Source organism: Megascapheus bottae, chromosome 9, assembly GCF_031878675.1.
Source record: "Megascapheus bottae isolate mThoBot1 chromosome 9, mThoBot2.hap1, whole genome shotgun sequence".
In the NCBI taxonomy this organism is placed as follows: domain Eukaryota; kingdom Metazoa; phylum Chordata; class Mammalia; order Rodentia; family Geomyidae; genus Megascapheus; species Megascapheus bottae.
In genome coordinates, this window is record NC_143517.1 from 12,184,624 (window position 1) to 12,203,820 (window position 19,197).

The window sequence follows — 19,197 nt, forward strand, 5'->3', positions numbered from 1 at the left end:
TAAGTTATAAAATAGTAATTGAATGTCTGCCAGGTGCCAAACAACTGTTTCAGAGATTCAGAAGTGAACAGACACAGATAAAAGGAGATTCCTGCCCTCATAAAAACAAAAATTAAAAGATGAATGTGGTATACATATTTATAGATAGACATAGGTATGTTTATAATCAAATAAGTTACCTAGGTTATAGAGCAACAGGTGAAAAAGAGAGCATAGGGAATTTTTAAAAGGATGAATCAGGAAAGGTTTCAGCAAACAATGTCACATTTGATGAAAGGCCAAGCTGTTGTCAGGAATGGAATTTTTACAAGGATATCAAATACTTTGAGTGTGAATGTTTCCAGCAGAGGAAATGGTAGACTCAAAATGCTTTAGGTATATTTCAAGACAAGTACATGTATTCTTAATATATATGTTTAAAATATATATTATATTGATTTTAAAACCTAGTAGATATTTTGTCCAGTTTTAGGGGATCAATGGTAGTTTTGGTAAGACTGATATTATCTTTAGAAATAATACCGATAACTTGGACTCATTTTTATTAAAGAAATGAGGCATCCATAATGACAGTATTTATCAGAGAGGTATAAAATGATTTGAATTTAAAAAAGTGAATTTAAAATAGTTTATTTTAAGTATGGCAAAGACTCAGCACATTTAATATGTTCTATATATGTATATATTATTTAAAGCATCTAACAAAATGATTCATTTTAAATTCAATGAAAAGAAAATAACAGATTCAATTAAATACATGCTTTGTCATTCATCATTTGTCTTAGACTAATTTTTTAGGAATTCCAAAAAATGCCTAATTTTTCTGAATTTAATTTTCAAATGATATTTGGTATTGAGTTATTTTATCATTAGTTTTATATTAGAATAATCACATAATAGAATTGAAAAGAAAAATAAATGGAACTGTTAAGACTATTAGACATCTACATTAGCATAAATCAACCACATGTCTCAAAATGAAGAAAAGAAAAATATCCTAGATTATCCCATCATATACTTGAACATATTCTGGACCTTTAAAGTGGTTACTGTATTTGAAAAGAAGAGTAAAGTCAACATATAACTTAATTATAAAATCATCAAAGTAAAGACTGAAATACATGTCACTCAGCAGTAGGGGGGTTGTCTAGCATGCATGAAGACCTGGGTTCAGTTCCCAGACTATCAAAATAACCATCATACGAACTGATATTGAGATATAATACCTTTTAGTTCTCCAGGAGCCTGATGGTCCAGTTCATCTGGGATTCATAAAGTATAATAGAATATTGGTCCATAGCATTGGTATTAGAAACAGAGAGATATGATTCTAGTCTTTCAAGTCCTTGCGCATATTTCTTATACTTTCTGTGGTTCAGTTTTTCTGGAAAAATGAAGGCAATAAAAATACCTTCTTAGTAAAATTATTATGAGGATTCACTAACTATTTCCTGTAAATTGTCTACTGTATAGTGAAAGATGAATAACTGTTACCTGTATTATTATTAAATATTACATATTTGTATAAAAATCCCATTTCCTTTCAAAAACATACATTTTAGGGAAGTTTAGTGGGAATTAAAGTACAAAGATTTTAAAACCCAATTGCTTTTTTTTTGCAGTATAAAATGACAGGCTTATGTGGAAAAGATTAGGATTTCTCTAAATTATCTGGCAAAATGACTCAAGGCTTTAGGCAAATCCAAGCATGGGTTGTGTCAGTCACAACTCAGCACTCCTTGTTTTCCTTTCCAAAAATTAGGTGTTAATTATGAGGACCTAATTTCTGGGGACTAAATTTTGCCCACAGAAGCAGATGTCAAAAGAAAATTGTGGTGTGATTAGTAAGTTTTCCTGTGTAACAGAAAATTCAGCAAAAGTATTTTAATATCAATGATAGAAACTGCATCCAAATTAACCTGATGGTGAAATATCAGATGTGATATAGGATACAATTTGTCAGGAAACATTAATAAATCTTTTAAAGAAGTAAAAACAAAGAACAAACAACAACAACAAACCAAATTAGCCTAATGGCTAATTTGTTTTCAAATGTAGTGGTATTTTTTTTGTCTAATACTTGACAGATATCCAGTATGTATTAAATTACTTTACTCTTCCTTTCTGTCAAGAATTGCCAACTTTCTGGTGTCTAATGATGCACAATGATCCTCTGGGGTGAGTAAAAGTGTGCAATGATGTACTATTAGATCTTTGCTTTTAGTAGTTCAAACTTTTAGTCTCTCAGAAAATAAGCTTAAGGTTTTAGTTTTGAAATTCTACTGCTTATCAAATATTCCCATCATTCCTACTTTCATGCAATTAAGTAGAAACAAATTACTTAATCTCATCAATGAGCTAGGATTGAATGGTACATGCTACTTGTAGGAGTGTGAGTTCTCACATATCCGTTACTATGGCCTTGGTGGTTTGCAAAACACAGGAAGTTTTTTCTGAGTCTAGCTAGGCAAAGCAGAGACCTTCTATGTGCCCATACTATCTCCATGAAGTACTCACATTGAACTTCAGCATGAGAAATACGTATTGTTTTAGGCCTCTGGTTTTTGCGAGTTATTTATCAAAACAGATATAAGCTCCTGGAAACAAAGTACTTAAAAAACAAACCCTATAGAGTTGGTTTGGTGGGTGGCAATAAATGATTAGGAAGATAATAGTGAATCAGAAAGGAAAATAACCCATATAATACAATGGTAAAGTACTAGGCGAAAACAGTTGCTGAGATAACTTACCAGTTAAGTTGTATACTTAAAGAGTTTACCTTTGCAGGGAAATTAGGTATAAACCAATGAATGTTTTTTTGTATGTCTTCATTATTGTTCAATGAATTTTGCAAGATAGGAGAAGGCTGAGTGTGTAAGAGGCAACAAAAGAGGAATAGAGCATCTAGAAATCCAAGATCTTGTCATGTTGGAGAATCCAAGTAATTTTTCCTCAAAAAAGAGATCAAATTAAACAAACATTTGAGCAAAACTCTATTAAAATGAATGATCCTTTGGAAAGAATTATATTCTGGATATGATTTTCATGTTAACTTAAAACCTCTCCATGAATTAGATTGCCTCAAGGAAAATATCAGAAGACAATCTAGCTTTATACTTAATTCACAGAGAAGCTCACATAAATGGAGAGAGCTGTAACTATCAAGAAAATTCAAAATGGCCATCATCAAGACAACAGACAACAATGTATGTTAGTAAGGATGTGAGGGAAAGAAAAATAAAAGCAGGACACAATGCTGAAACATGCACACCTATGTTTATTGCTGCACTATTCATATCACTAGATAATGAAATCCACCTAGGTGTTGGTTAGTGGGTACAGCTGTATGGAAAACATGATATACATACATAGTGAAGTTATTATTGAGGTATAAAGAAACATGGAATTATGTCATTTGCAGGAAAATTGATGGAGCTACAGTGTTAGGCAAAACAGCCAAATTCAAAAGACATTTTCTCTCATATACTCAATTTAGATTGTTTTGAAGACATGGCATTTGAAAGGAGACTTTTTGGAAAGGTGATGAAGACAGCCTGGAAGGGGGAAGGAAAACAAGAGATGAGAATGAAGGGTAAGTATGATCAAAGTACCTCATATACATAAATGAATATGTTAGTAGGAATCCCAGGAACTTGTACCAAAAAGAGAGAGGCACATGGAAAACAAAGAGAGGTATGAGTCGAAAAGGCAAATAAATATGCCACATCTGAAATCTCTCTCTCAAGATTTCTCATGTGGTTACTGGAACATGAAAACTGCTCAAGTCAAAATGATCCTCTAAGACATCCAACAAGATGTATTTCCAAGGAAACTATGAACTTGGAGTAAAAATCGCCAGGGAGCCTTAGAAAATTAATGTAACTCTTGGAGTTCCCATCTCCCACAAGAGCTAAGTAGGCAAAGAACTACCTCTTCTCCTGAGGATATCAAACTATGTATGTTTTTATATGCTTCAAAATATGGTAAATAATACCCCATCCTACTGGTAACACTTGCCTTAATTATTTTGATCTTAAACTTTCTACTTTCCTACCATTTAGCTTCCTGACCGGTTACCGGTCTTTTGAGGCACTCAATGTTAGAAGCTACAGGTGTTCAACTGTAGTTTCCTCAAACTGTCAATCAAAGAACTGGATGTTTGCGATGATCTAAGTAAACTGAAATTGAAATTCACATTGGAAACTGAAAGTGAACTGAGGTCATATTCTATAATTGCCATTCTGTATGTGGTCAAGGAATATGATAGAAAAAAAAGCAAAACTCCCCTAGACTGAAATGACAGGATCCCTGGAGGACAAAGGAATAGGATAGGAAGCTTTTCCCAGAAAAGCAGAGTGAGGCTGGTTAGAAAAGTTTCATAATCTTCAGCGCATACCGTGGGCTCAGTGACAGCAAAGTTTCTTTCCTCTTTCCCTTCCTAGCTAGGAGTGCTTGTTGAAGTCACCCTGTCCCTTGACTATTGTGTATTGAGAGGGTTCTCGAAAGAGTAAGAACAGAAGTGATTTTCAGAGATGGGTTGTGTCTGTGTGGTAAGAAGTAAGCTGAGGTATTTTTGGAAACTATTAGAATAGACTGTTATGAAAACATTTATTTCCCTGACTCCCTATACACAGGTAGGGAGTATATAGGATGTGTTCTGGCTGTAGACTATAAGAGAAGGTATGAGTCCTGCATCCATTATCCTTCTCTGCTGTGATAATTGCTTACCTGGTCTCTGGGTGACCAAGTGCAGAAGAGAACACCTTTTCCCTCACTCTACCTAACTCCAGTGTGATGAAGGAAGAAGCCATTGTTGTGGATTCTACTGGGACTTCAGAGTTAATGGGTTCATTCAGCATTACCTAGGCTAATCCTAATCTTAAAACTTCATAATTGGCCTTTACATTAAATAATATAAATATTAGTGACAATCTCATGAATTATATTAGGATGTATATTACAAAATTACAGGGAGAACAACTATAGCACTTCGGCAATTTAACTTTACTTCTTACATATTCTCTAGTCCTTAAGCATCATCGTCTTAATGCCTTTTTCATAAATATTAAGATTTCTCTGGTTATTAGCCCATTCTACTTGGACACCCAGCTGTCTATTCCCATGTGAATAGAACCTTAATCTGCCTCAAGGCTAACACAGAAACCATGTCCATCTAAGGGGTCACAGCATATTCATGAGAGAAACATGAGTGTGTCAAGTGCAAGATTAAGAGTATGAACAGAGTGTGCAAAATATTAGCACAATTTCAGGGTGGAAGAAGAAAAAAGTCCATTCACAAAAAAGGCCTTATTTCAGAAGAAAGAAATGAAAGCATAAAAAATACTTTCGTTTGACACTAATTTTGAGATAGTCTTGATACATTGTCCAGTCTGTCTTACCCTCCTGAGAGATGGAACTAAAAGCCTATTTGACCCATTTTTTTCCTGCAAAACTTTTTAAAGGGCTAAGAGAACAAATAGACAGAATGTTACAGTGGCAATTATCAAAATATTAAAAAATATAATACAGGCTGGAATGCAGAGCTACTAAGGAAAGTCAGTTTGAAAGTTCCTCAGCAAACTGAAAATAGAACTACCTTGTGATTGATTACATTGGGCCACATATCAAAATAATGTAAGTTATAAATAATAAATACTATTTTTAGCAGCACCATTCACAGTCACCAAACTATGGAATCAGTCCAGATGTTCCAAAGTTGATGAATAGATAAATAAATTACCTCTCATACACTGCAAACACACTCACACACACATATGGAGAATTATTTAGTTATCAACAAAAATCAAACCATGTCATTTGCAAGAAATGGGATAGAGCTAGAGATTTTTCAGGAGCCCATTGAGTTTTTCTTTAGATTCATAAGATAGATTTTTATAAGACACTTTTATATAAAATCATCTGTTGAAATTGCTTTCCAAGTTATAATTTATATTTGTGGCTTTGTTTCATTGACACTCAGAAGAATTCTTATGCACTCAAACCTATTGACATTTGTGCTTTTAAAATTTTTTCTTGTCTTTAACCTTTCACTTCCAGAGACCAATACAGTACTTACTATCTATTCTTTTCATTGATAAATAAATTTACTTTTTTATTGAACTATTTCATCTATGTGTAGTTTATTTTGGTAAGATAGGGCTTTAACACGTGCCCTTTCAAGTTTATTTTATCAATATCATTTGTGAGTAAAAATAATGCATACTTTTTCCATAGGTCTGTCATATGCTCCCATCTGTCAGATTTGCACACAAATACATGTACACGCAAAGCTTATGTTCATCTGTGTAAAAGATTCTCTTTTTAACATGCTGTGAGGAGTGAACGTTCAGCACTTCTTGACCCAGATGTTACCATTGTGCAGAAATTCTTGGTATTATTGAGATAGAGGCACTGTGAGGAGGAATTTAGGACCCAGGGGAAAGCCAGGCTGGGTCTGGAAGGACAGAGTCTCAGGCACACGCCTCCTACCAAAATCACAGCCCCGCGCATCCCTAGCTCTCATTCACAGCTTTCTAGAGAAATCTGAGCTCGAACCTGCCAGAATAGGGGAATCTCACCCACCCAGTTCAGCCACGAGGACACCTGCAGAAACCCAATCCCAAAGCAAGCCTGGACGGCTATGTGAAGGTATTTGTTGCCTTGTTTTTTTCTCTCCCTTCTGTATTTGCAGCGCCTCCCCACCGCTCCCCCTCTAGCCTTTCCGATACCATGGCTGCGGCGTTTCAGCACTTGGGTGCGTGGACAGCTCCCATCTGCAATCCCCCTGCACTCCACCCCTTCCCGAACCCCACTCTCCACCGCCTCCGCGGTTCATGCTCCTCCTGGCCGCCCCCTCAGTCTGTGATGCCTTTTCTTAACATCGGCACCCCCATCTCCACCATCGTAGTCATCATCACCACCATCATAGCGCCGTAACTATAGTCAACACAACTGTGTCTTGTCACTCAGACAAAGCCAGAGGTCTGCAGGCTAGGAGGGGAGAGCTCAAGTTTATGAGCTTAAGAAGGAAAGTTGAGTGAACGACACCCCTGAAAACAAAGAGAAGCCAGCTCAAAAGAAAGGGAAAGTAAAGGCAGGAAGGAGAGACAGATGGGGACCTGCCAGACACCAGCAGTTAGCCAGCTGTCTTTCAGCAGATCAGTGACTGTTTCGTTCAGGAAATTAACATGGCCTGAGGTACAGCAGGATTCCAAAAAGATGGAAATGTGAACTCAGCCTCTGTTTCTGGTTTTCCAGTGGAGAATCACGGGGAGGTTGGGTGGGGGTGATTGATGACTCATATTCTCCCACAGGTCTGTTTTCCTTCCTTAGATTTTACCGGCTGAAACTCTGGAATTAAGTTGTTTTTTTTTTCCCCTTGAAAGAGCTTGTAAAACAGAAACCCTAAAGGTTAATTCTACAGGGCCAGAATAAAATTTTACATTATGGTAATGACAAACTAACAAATGAAGCTGTCACTAGGAGATTTTATTTGTTCAAATATTTCTTCCTGTCTACTTAATTTCAATTTTCCTATCTTAAGCTTCTCTTGGAAGCAGAGCAGATAGATCTTTTGCTCAAATGGCCAAAGTAGTAATGATATTCTGAGCAGATGGCTTGGCTTTGTTTATCACTAGTGAAGGATTGGCTTGGATTTGGAAGGCGAGATTTTGGTATGCTTTCTCTGTAATCAGGCAATAACACCATTTTCCTATAATAGTAAAGGGTAATAGAGTGCAAAAATCGAAAGGCATTTTATATAACTGGTTTGCCAGGCTCTGCTTTCACAGTGTTACCATTTTCTACCTTAACTGAAGGGAAGTTAGAACATCCTTCAAATATCTAATTAATTTAGTCCTTAATGTCCAAATATAATCCATAGCACCTATTTGATTTAGCCAGGATCATTTATTTCATAAGCGCTAACAAAAATAAGAGAATAAGTACAAAGCCGGTCATGATTAAAAATACACTGTTGTATGCTAGCTACATTGTTTTCAGTAAGCAAATATTGTTTTTGTTTAGTAAGTTATTTTTTATTAAAAATAGAAGCACCTTAATTATGATGGAAATAATGTCAGGTCCCGTGCATGTGAAAAGAAAGTTTAAACTTGAGCATGGAAAACATCACTTAAGAATTTTCCTTTGTCCATTTATTTTGCCTCTTGTAAAGGAGAAAGTGAAGTTTCCTCCTCCTTACTTATCTTTAGATAAATTGCTCAGAATAAAGAGATTCAAAAATAGGTATTTTCTGGAAGAACTTTTGTGGAAGAATTAATGTCTATAGTTCCTTTATGAATAAGGATTAATGGCATTAAGTTAAAAGTTTACTTACTGCTACTAATTATATAAACTTGAGTATAACTCCATTTGTCTCTAAAATTCATCTCTTCTCTGTGCAAATCAAGAAAATTGATGAAAATATTTAGTGAAACGTATTTTAGAGAAGAAAAATGTTGTTATTCACTATCTGTCCTTAGGCTGCTAATATATACATATCAGAAAAGACCACTTAGGTCTCTGGAAGCAGGCAATTCTTTAAACTCCCTTATCTGTCTATAAAAAATGATTCAGGCCAGCCATTTAAAAAAGTGTACATATTGCGAATTTTAGCTGCTTCTCACTAGAAACTCAGATCAGGAATTCAGTGTCTCCATGGCTGCTGTCTTCCTGTGCATAATACAATCTCTGTAGCTGGGAAATTTCAAAACAATGTTGCTTCAGGGAGATTTACAGACATGTTTCAGAAGCGAGGCAGAAATGTTATGCTGAGCTTATTAATTTTTATAGAGTTTCATTATCTTGGCTTTTCCACTCATTCTTTTTTTCCACCATGGGCTATATTTACATATATCCAATGACAGAGCTTTTTTTTTGCCATTTGAGAATGTATTTCAAGGGGAACAGGAACTCTTTTCATCAGTGTCACTATACACTTTTGAAGATTTGCTTATAGAAGGTGTCACCTTTTAGAGCCAGAGTACAAAGATGGAAGGCCCTTCATTTCTTAAAATGTGAAATCTCAAGCTCTTAGAGCTGGGGATGTCTGATTATTTGTGCAGATGACTTTCTCAAGAGAGACACCCCCTGAGAAGTCTGTTCTTTCATACTCTCCTGTGTTTAAAACATACTCAATAAAAGAGATTCTGATTGACTTCCATTTCTGGTTACTGAGTGACTGAAACAAGCAGTAACACACTAGAGAGAGAATACGGCATATGGAACTTGACTACATGGCATAAACATCCTGGACATTATCAAAAAGTTCTCCCCCACCCCTGCTTTTACATGCTGCTATGAAAGAGCTATTGTTTTGATCATTACACATCTTATCCAAGTTTCCCTGGGGTACAGTTGTTTGAGGAGAAGGGCCACAGTATTAATTACCACAAGTGTGCAATCCCTAATGTTGGCCCCAAGTGTTACACTCTCTAGAGAAAATTGTGCTTAATTTTCAATCCATGCTTTCCTTTTGTATTCTTTTGCTTGGTTCATTATGCATGTAGCAGTCCTACCCCAAAGAAAGACTCCCTTTAGTCAGATCATCAATTTCTTCTCATTTTTTCCTCCCCTTGTTGTCTCCCAAAATCCTTTCTTACACCTTCTGTGGTCAGGCTGCCCTATGTGCTCTTCTTTTCTGGATCTGTTCTGTGATAGTAGGTATCAGAGAAAGCCCCCTGCACCATGGGCTAAAACCTGTGAGCTTTCAAACCTGTGAGCTTTTCTTTCTTTTTTTCTTTCTTTCTTTCTTTCTTTCTTTCTTTCTTTCTTTCTTTCTTTCGTTCTTTCTTTCGTTCTTTCTTTCTTTCTTTGCTTCTCCCTTCATTTCTCTCTTTCTTTCTCTCTCTCTCTTTTTTCTTTTGTTCTTAAATTTTTTTTTACCAGCAAGAATGTTCTCATGTGTGTTTGAGGTGTTCTGCTCTTATGTTTTTGGGTCTATTTAGTAAAATATTCAATTCTTGGTTAATGTACTTGCTATTTCATTTCTAGCTCTGCTCCCTAAAATAGAATCACCTCAATTCAGGTTCTATTATTGCTCCAATATCTTTGTAAAATTCCATACCTTTATGTGTGCCACATACACAGCTTGTTCAATGTTCTATATATATTTTTCCCTAGTTTTGAAGGCAGTAGGAGGGAAGTTGTGGGACTGGGAATAGCAGTTGATGACTCAAATTACGAACTATGTAAATAAAAGCCTTTTTGAAGTGTGGTCAAAATGAAAGAAAATAAACAAAATGCATTTTTTCTTATTTTCCTTAAAGTTTCTCTTTCATCCACCCTCTCTCCCTTTCTTCTCTTTCCTTTCTCACTCCCTCCCTACCTGTCTCAAGCCCTCCCTCCCTTTCTCCTTCCCTTCTTCCCTCTTTCCCTTATGGTCACTATTATGAGCGTACAAGCATATGTGAGAGTAGTGACTCAGGTGATGTGATAGGTTAGGTGTCATTGCCACAGGGGATATACAAGCTAGAGATGCTTTTATTGTTCTGTTGACCATCCACAGACAGTGCGCTCAGCTTCGGGGACAACTTATCTACCTGCTCAAACCATCTGCGTCACTACTAGCTTCCAGACCAGTGGTTCTCAAGCCTCCAATTCTGTCACTTATTCAATGGGCCTTCTTCTGTCTTGATATTCTGCATTCCTGGCTCCTCGGTGCTGCTAGTGCTGTTGATCCATGGCTCACGTAGCAAAAATAATTCTTAAATGACACATATGATTCTGCATATTTATGGGAAATAGTGTGATAATTTGATACAAGTATAAAATATGTAATGATCAAATTATATTTATAAGTATTTCTTTGTGTTGAGACCTTTTGAACTCCTCTTTCTGAGTTATTTTGAGATACATAATAATTCATCATACAGTACAGCCACCTTGAGAAACTAGACCTTAGGCTTCCTCTCTAACAGTATTTGGGGTTCTGTTTCTTCTTCCTCCTTCTATGCCTAGTCTCTACTGAACATTTTTCTACTTCAGTCTATGATGTCAACATTTTTAGCCTCCACAGACGAGAAACCATGGTCTTTGTCTCCTTGTGCCTAATTTATTAATATAGATCAAGGACTGGGCTTCAAGAAAAGTTCCCTTCATGTTTAATATTTGTAAACGACTAGAAAATAATGGTAAACACTAAAACGAAGCAGAAAACACTCCAGCCTTTAAGGTAATCCCAGCTCACAATCTTATGTCTATATGAGGAGTTATGCAAATTGCTTCTTTTTTTCTACTTCACCTCAAGTATCTTGCTTCTTGTCACTATAATCAGATAGGAACTGTTGGCTCCCATCCACATCCTTCAGAAAGTCCCAAATTGTACAATCTATTCCTAGAGATATATCTCTTTCTTTCGAACATAATTTTCCCTGGTCATCTCCAATTGATATTCTTTAAAAAGCACAGATAATCTGCTTTAAAGACTGGAGTGTCAACTGCCAATGGCTTTTGGAGTGATCTTTAAACAGCAGAGAAAAAAATCTAGTATAATTCTCCATGTTTATTTTCTCTATAACTTGTCTTTCTTTGATATATATTCATGGGTGGAGAGTTTGCCTAGTGGTAGAGTATTTGTCTAGCATACACGAAGACCCTGGTTTGATTCTTCTGTACCACATACACAGAAAAAGTGGTGCTGAGGCTCAAGTGGTAGAGTTCTAGTCTTAAGGAAGTACAAAGATAGGGCTCACGCCCTGAGCTTAAGCCCAGGACTGGCTGAGAAAATAAAAAATGAATAAAATATATTCATGTAGAAGGCATGTGATACTTTAAATTAAAACTTTTCTGCCTACCACAGTAAGAAAGCAGAAACATTACTTGCCTAAAAATGCCATGTTTTCCCTACAAGTCAGCTTTCCCCTCAGCCCCTTACATTATTTTTCCTAAAGCATGCAAAAAGAAAGACTGATAGGTGATTCTAGAACTCAGGGCACAATCTTTTGCCAAACAAGTCCACTGTGTCCGGGACTAATTGTGTTTTACTTCTGATTTGGAATCTATTTTGGGTACAATGTTCTCTGTCTCTACTCTGATGGAACTCATTCCAATTTACTTTTAACCTTTCTTAAGAGCAGAGGCAAATGGAAACAGATGAACTATGAGCTTTGTTGCTATTTTAAAGGGAGTCTAGGGAGTCTACAAAATGAATATTTATGGGGTAAGAGTAAGCCCTGGGGTAAGGCAGAGCTAAAGGTGATGGAATGTTGACTGAGAGCCAGGGAATAAATTTTGATCACATTGCACTTTTAGATGATTAGAGGTATCCTTATCATTGCAGACTTATCTGGTGCACATAGTCCATATCTACAAGTTGGCTAACATTTGATTGAAAGAAAGTCAATATTATACAGGGCCATTTTGCTACTCACTGGGCTTAAACCCTTTGCCAATATTAATGAAGAAATCCTACTAGCCATAAGGTTCTATCTGAAAATTCATTGATTAGAAATACTCCTTTCTGGATGAGACAAAGTAAAACAAACTCTAGGATATGTAACCAAGAGGTTTATCTTTGTGATTGTTATTCTTAATATAATATGTGAAATTATTTCTTTTCTCTTATTCCCCCCTTATTGTTTATCTCATGTTGTTACTGTATCTGACTTTGTTATCTGGTATATTGTATATATGTTTATAGGGAAGGGAAGGGGAAAAACAAAATGATTGGGAGGCCGTGGGGGAGAGAAAGTGGGAGAAAAATATGAGAAGGGGTATCAATGTTCAAGAGGTAATGTACCTACTATCTGAGGAAAGTAACTGTAACCCATCTATATGTTACCCCGACAATAAAATACAATGGTTTTTTTAGTATTTATTTATTATAATTAATAGAAAGGTTACATTATATTCACCAAATAGAAGGTGTATTACTTCACAAACATTGATACCCTTTCTCATGACATGGTCCCCATTTCCCTCCCTCCTCCCCCCGCTCTTTTTGATTTTCCCCCTTCCCTATCCAATTTCAAATAACCAATTAAGCACATATAAAATATATCAGATAACAAGGTGAAATATTGTAACAATATGATATAACCAAAGGATAGCAAAAGAGATAAGAGATAACATAGTACATTAAGGACAACAATCACTCATTATATGGCTTTTGTTTCTTTATCCTGGAGGTCCTTACATTTAGTGTCATATTATTTGGCCTTATGCCTCTAGATTTTGTTCTATTGTAAATTTCTGCTAGGAAAGCCCAAGGTTTCTACTGAATTTGACAAATGAGGGAGACTCTTGGGCCTGTGTTCCTTTGAATCTGGCTTACTTGCTCCTTTCTGGTCAGCACTAAAAACGAGTAAATAACAACCTTTGAGTGTAGCCTCCACTGGCTGTGAAGGAATTTATCATTGTTACACTTAGAAGATTTTTGTTCATTGTGATTTTCAACTTTGATCTACCCATAGTAGTGGCACCTATTTTTATTTCATTTTGTGTACATATTCATTTTAGCATTCCTGATGCAAACTAAATGAATAAAAAAAATTGAAATCCTGTTTTGGAATGTTGAAGAGCTAGAAGTAGAAGGGCTAGCTTAGTTCAAAATATACTTAAAATTTGAAAACAAATATCACACTTGCTGATGAAAGAAGTAGTTGGTTAGACTTTCATGTGAAAAGTTTTATTGCTGAGATTGGTTTGTATAATTTCTCATGCTATAATAGTATTAATGTAGATTTTTATGTTCTTAAAATTATTCTTTATATTATTCAGAATAGTGAGAAACCATACAAATTTGATATACTGGTGATAAGTTATTGATGTCCCTATATTCCAAATAATATTTAGGCATTATAGATTGTATCTTGTATGACAACAACATTCTCTTTTCTCTCCAAATCTGGATGTTTGCCTTCTGTGTCTCTGAGTGATGTTAAAGAAGGCACCTCTGTGGATAGGCAGGATGCCTGTGCATAAAAAGAAAAGCTTTGTCCTTCTACTTGGCTTTATGTGAATTACAGAGCTGTCCCCATCTAGCATGGCTTTAAAGACTGGTACGAAATGGGTACCAAGACATGTGAAAGGGTATCAATGTATGTGAATTAATGCACCTTCTATCTGGCAAATATCATGTAACCCTTTTACTAATTACAATAAAAAAAGAGAAATAAAAAAAGAATAAGGCAATAAAAGAAAGAGAAGGTGTATTATAAAGAAAAAAAAGACTGGTACAGAAATTAGATCATATAACTTATACTCAACAAATGTTTGTTTTCTAATTCTAAATTTGTTCATATCTGGCTTTAAGCCAGTTGCTTAGCTGTCAAATGCCTCAATATGTTTTTCTTTATGTAGAGACAATACACTTATAATATTAACAAGAGTATCATGATTACTATTACATGGATTTTTCACTTCACAAGCACTTTGATCTATTTTATTTCACATGATTTTACCTTAGCAATTCCTAAGGAAATCATTATTCCTATATCTACCTGAAGAATAGTTGTAATAAATAAAAAAGATAATTTATGTAAAATTCCTTGAAATGATAAAATATTCCTGCCAGGAGCTAGTGGTTCATACCTGTAATCTGAGCTACTCAGGAGACTAAGATCTCAGAATCATGGTTCAAAACCAGCCAGAGCAGAAAATCTGTGAGATTCTTACCCCTAATTAATTAGCCAATAAAAATCTAGGAGTATGAGTGTAAGTCAAGTGGTAGAATGCCAGCCTTGAATGCGAAAGACCAATAAGAATGTGAGGTCAAGTCCCAGTACAGTACATACAAAAATGCATTCTTAGTACTTTTCTGATTTTTTATTCTATTGAAGGTGTGTTTCTGAAGATGATAAAAGAAATGAGAATAATAGAGGACAAAAATAACTGAAATATACTTCTTTTGAGTAAAAATCCTTTCAGAAAGAAAGGATTAAACTCAGACTTCTTGAATCATGGAACCATTACTAGTAGGGAAACTTCCTTAGAAGTGAATTCTATATGAGAAAGAATATATGTAGGATTTTCCCCCTCATGGTTATCTGAGATAAAATAAGAATCTAGAATGTATGAATGTCATGATTTTAATATTATGACATGGATATTTGCTTTTTGTCCCCTCCCTGAATCCAACAAAATGCCACAACCTAACATTCTAGTTCACTTGAAATTGCATGGATTACAAGTGTAGGTATACACTACCTTTGCCTCCACGGAGAATGCTAAGTTTCTTTAATTGAATGTTTCTAAACATAGAACCATTTGGGCTTCACTAGGGAGATGTGGTTCCCAACATGGCCTTTCTGGTTATCAGCATATTTCATTACTGGTGCCATGTTTGGCAGTTTGTAGGGCATGGAAGACTCAATCTTTCAGATAGAATGGCAAGGTCTTGGATCACTTCTTTTGTGTCAAAGGAAAATATGGAAAGGAAAAGCCACACACACACACACACACACACACACACACACACACACACACACACACACACACACACCCTAATGGCTGGGAAAGGCAGATCTTATATAACTCTAATTATCTTGTAGTGAAAAGTAGAATGAGCCAGGCACCAGTGGCCTACACCTAGAGTTCTGGCTACTCAGTACATTAAGATCTGAGGATCACGATTCAAAGCTAGCCCAAGAAGGATATCCAGGAGACTCTTTTTTTTTAAAAGTTCTTTTTTATTGTAATTAATAGAAGAGTTACAGTTACATTCACCAGAAGGTGCATTATTTCACATACATTGATACCCCTTCTCATGTTTTTGTCCCCATTTCCCTACTATCCAGGAGATTCTTTTTTTTCCCAGAAGATTCTTACCTCTGATTAACTACAAAAAGCTGGAAGTGGAGCTGTGGCTCAAGTGGCAGTGTTGTAGTCCTTGAGCACAAAACTCAAGGGACAGTGCCAAGGTCTTGCACTGAAAGAAAGGAAGAAACAAAAAAAGGAAGGAAGAAGGATAAAAAAGAAAGAAAGAAAAGAAAGGAAAAGGAAAAGTACAATGGGATGGTAACAGGATAACTGTAACAGACAACATTGGGATACCTAGAAAACCTGCTCAGTCCGTGAAATAGTTAAAATAATAGAAGCGTAAATCTAGAAGAGGCTTAAAGAAATTGTAACAGGTTCTGCAAAGAAGATGACTAGCTGAAGTCACACAGATCTTAAGTAGAAAATGCTAAGATGTCTGTATATAAAAGAAGCAGCACAACAGATGAATTAAGACTATAGCTCAGAGAAAGACGCCAGTTCTGCCTATTAGTAGCTTTGTCATTAGGTAAATCCTTTAGTCTCTTTGTGTTTCTCTGTGAAATTCATTTTATATAGTTGTTTTCAGATTTAAATACACTGGTATGACATAACAAGAAAGTATGCAAGTGTCTAGGACATAGTACATACAGCTATAATCAATAATAATTGATATTACTACAAGGACATAAAACCACTCCCATTTCTTCATATGATATTGATTCTAATGATCCATCCATAATTCAGAAAAGTTGGGTGGGAACAAAAGAGAATAGATAATTGAAAAATACCACAGTCTGATGAGCATTCTTCATACAGCTTTTCTAGTGCCATACTATAATCAATTGAAGTTGCTATTTAAATAGAAGTCTATTCTGACTTCTGGTATGAAAGATTTGCCTTTAATGGAAAAGTACCTATCTCATCTTAAGCATGAAATTCAGCTACTGTGACTTGGGTATTTTTCCCAAGAAGCTTCTACTGTATGCTGAGCACAGAATAAAGATGTAGATTGGAGCAAATTTATTTCAGACATTATAGATTGGATGCATAGCTGTGTGTGAAAGCAGGCTATGAAAAATGCAACCTCAACTCTCCCCTTGGACTCATAGTAATTTATCTTGGAAACATTGTTGAGTTCCCCGAACTATATGGTAAGTAACTTGCTCCAAGCAGTTTTAAATCTTTTGCAAGGAGGGAGCTGCTGCTATTCCTTGTGCTCTTAGCATTGTGCTCCGTGGCTTGGAACTGTGAGCATTACCCAGCAGGCTTCAAGGAGACAAAAATCTGAAATATAATGTGCAATAGATAAAATTCTCCTCCAGGGGAAATTAAAGGGAGGGAATTAAAAGACTTAGCTATAATGTTATTTAAGGAAAAAATAGTCCTAGAGGTTCGCAGAGGGATAATTACTTACTCAGACAAACAGTATTTGACTACTTAGTTTACTCACTTCTGCTATGTATAATGATGGGGCATCTGCTGCATGATATGCCCTGCTCCTCTACAGCTGAGGGTCTGCCAGCAAATGCAAGGAGCTTGCATGGTCTATGGAATTGACCTTCTTTATGCAACATGTAAGGGACACACAGATAAATGACAGCTAGTTCTTCTCCACAGATAGAGCAAGAAAGAGAGAGAGAGAGAGAGAGAGAGAGAGAGAGAGAGAGAGAGAGAGAGAGAGAGAGAGAGAGAGAGAGAGAGCAATGAAATTTGATGGGATTGGGGGGGTTTGGTGATATGTGATATAGTGATTTCCAAATGCCAGGTGCTGAGTATTTCCTGATGAAAGAGACTTTCAGGTTGAATCCTGAAGAGCAAAACAGAGTTAATCAGGGGTCATTTAGATAGGCAAGGCAGACTTCACCAAGAGACACAGAGAACAGAAGAGACAAGTAATGTCTCACTGGCACTGCATGACCAAATGAAGGATCTTGGGAGCCACATTTCAGAATTTTCTACTTTATTTTGGAAGTCAATGATGGATGTTCAAATCAGGGGAAATATTCACTGGAGCCAGTGGCTCATATCTGTAAATCCTATCCACTACAGAGTCTGTAATATGGAGGAACATTATTTGAAGCTGGCCTGGGGAAAGTTTGTGATACCCTATCTCAACTAATGAAAAGGAGAATGTGAAGATATGCATCTATCATTATATCTAAGTAGGGAGATTAAGTAGGAAGATGATAGTCTGGGCACAAACACAAGACCCTATCTCAAAAATAATGAAATCAGAAAGGATTGAAGGTGTGTGCTTTGGCAAGTACAAAGCCTTGGGTCCAAACTCCAATAACACCAAACCAAAAGGTCAAAAGGGAGGAAGAGAGAGGAAGAATGGAGATAAAGGGAGGAAGAGAGAGGAAGGAAGGGAGGTAGAGAGAGCGAGGAAGGAAGGGAGAGAGAGAGAGAGAGAGAGAGAGAGAGAGAGAGAGAGAGAGAGAGAGAGAGAGAGAGAGAGAGAGAGAGACAGACAGACAGACAGACAGACAGACAGAGACAGACAGAGAGACAGAGACAGATGCCTCTTTCAACTGTAATACGGAAATTAGAATTAAAAAAATGAATTGGCATCAGGATCCTGGTGGCAATTGTCTCACAGGATTAATCAGATGAGTAGTGATGTGATTTCAACAAATACATATATCATGGGACTGGAAAGAATTGGGAAGATTTCAGAAATGTTAAGGAAGTGATTGCCTGGTAGTGGGTGGTGAAGGAGAAGGTGGGTTTCTGGTGTGGGAACTTCAGGGAAAATGATGTCATTCAGTAGGAGAGGTGGAGGAGTGATTTCTGGATGAGGAACTACAATTAACTCACTTTGAACATATTGATTGGTAATGTCTGTGGAAAATCTAAATGGAGAAGAACAGCAGGCAAGTGAATGTGGAGCAGGTAAATGAGGAGAGAGCTGTGGTCTGAAATTATTTGGATGTAGATGGCCAATGCATGGAGAAGCAATGTCCTTGAAATGGTCAGTGCAGAATGAAAAGGGGCAAGACAGGAAGGGGCAAAAAGTCAGGAGGAAAACCAAGATGTATAAAGCCAGAGAAAAGAATGCAAGGAGGGGAGAGAGCAGGGTAAGAAGGATGAAGGGGTCAATGTCAAACACTGACAGATTACCCTGACTAGGTAACGAAATTTATCCATTATTGGATGCAACAACAGAATTGTCTGTGGGATGAACATCTCTCTGGACCTGGTTGAAGTGGCCCCTGTTTATGCTTGTCATTTCAGTATTATTATTGCTAGCACCTCTCAGTGCATGTATTTTGGTAATAAATTATGGCATTGCCATTGGTTGATCAGAGCAATTTTACAATGGTAGAGGATCATTGTGTGAGATGAATCAGAGTAGGGAGACTTCAGCTGAAGACAATGCTTTGAAGAGTGTGACAAGATGACTAGAGAAGAATTCTTACACTCCAAATGGAATTAGATGGACGATGTTTCCATCAATCTTGGGAATTGGTCATAGGGCTATTTTCCTTTATGATTGTGGGT

General features: G+C 36.4%; 1 protein-coding gene across 1 annotated transcript in view; it reads left to right on the forward strand.

The window, feature by feature from the left end:
- Positions 1–6,501: 6,501 nt before the first annotated feature.
- Clvs1 (clavesin 1) overlaps positions 6,502–19,197 on the forward strand; it is a 154,712-nt gene continuing 142,016 nt past the window's right edge. The window contains exon 1 of the mRNA XM_090338871.1: positions 6,502–6,648. The gene's annotated coding sequence lies outside the window, so the exon portion shown is untranslated. The remainder of the gene's footprint in view (positions 6,649–19,197) is intronic.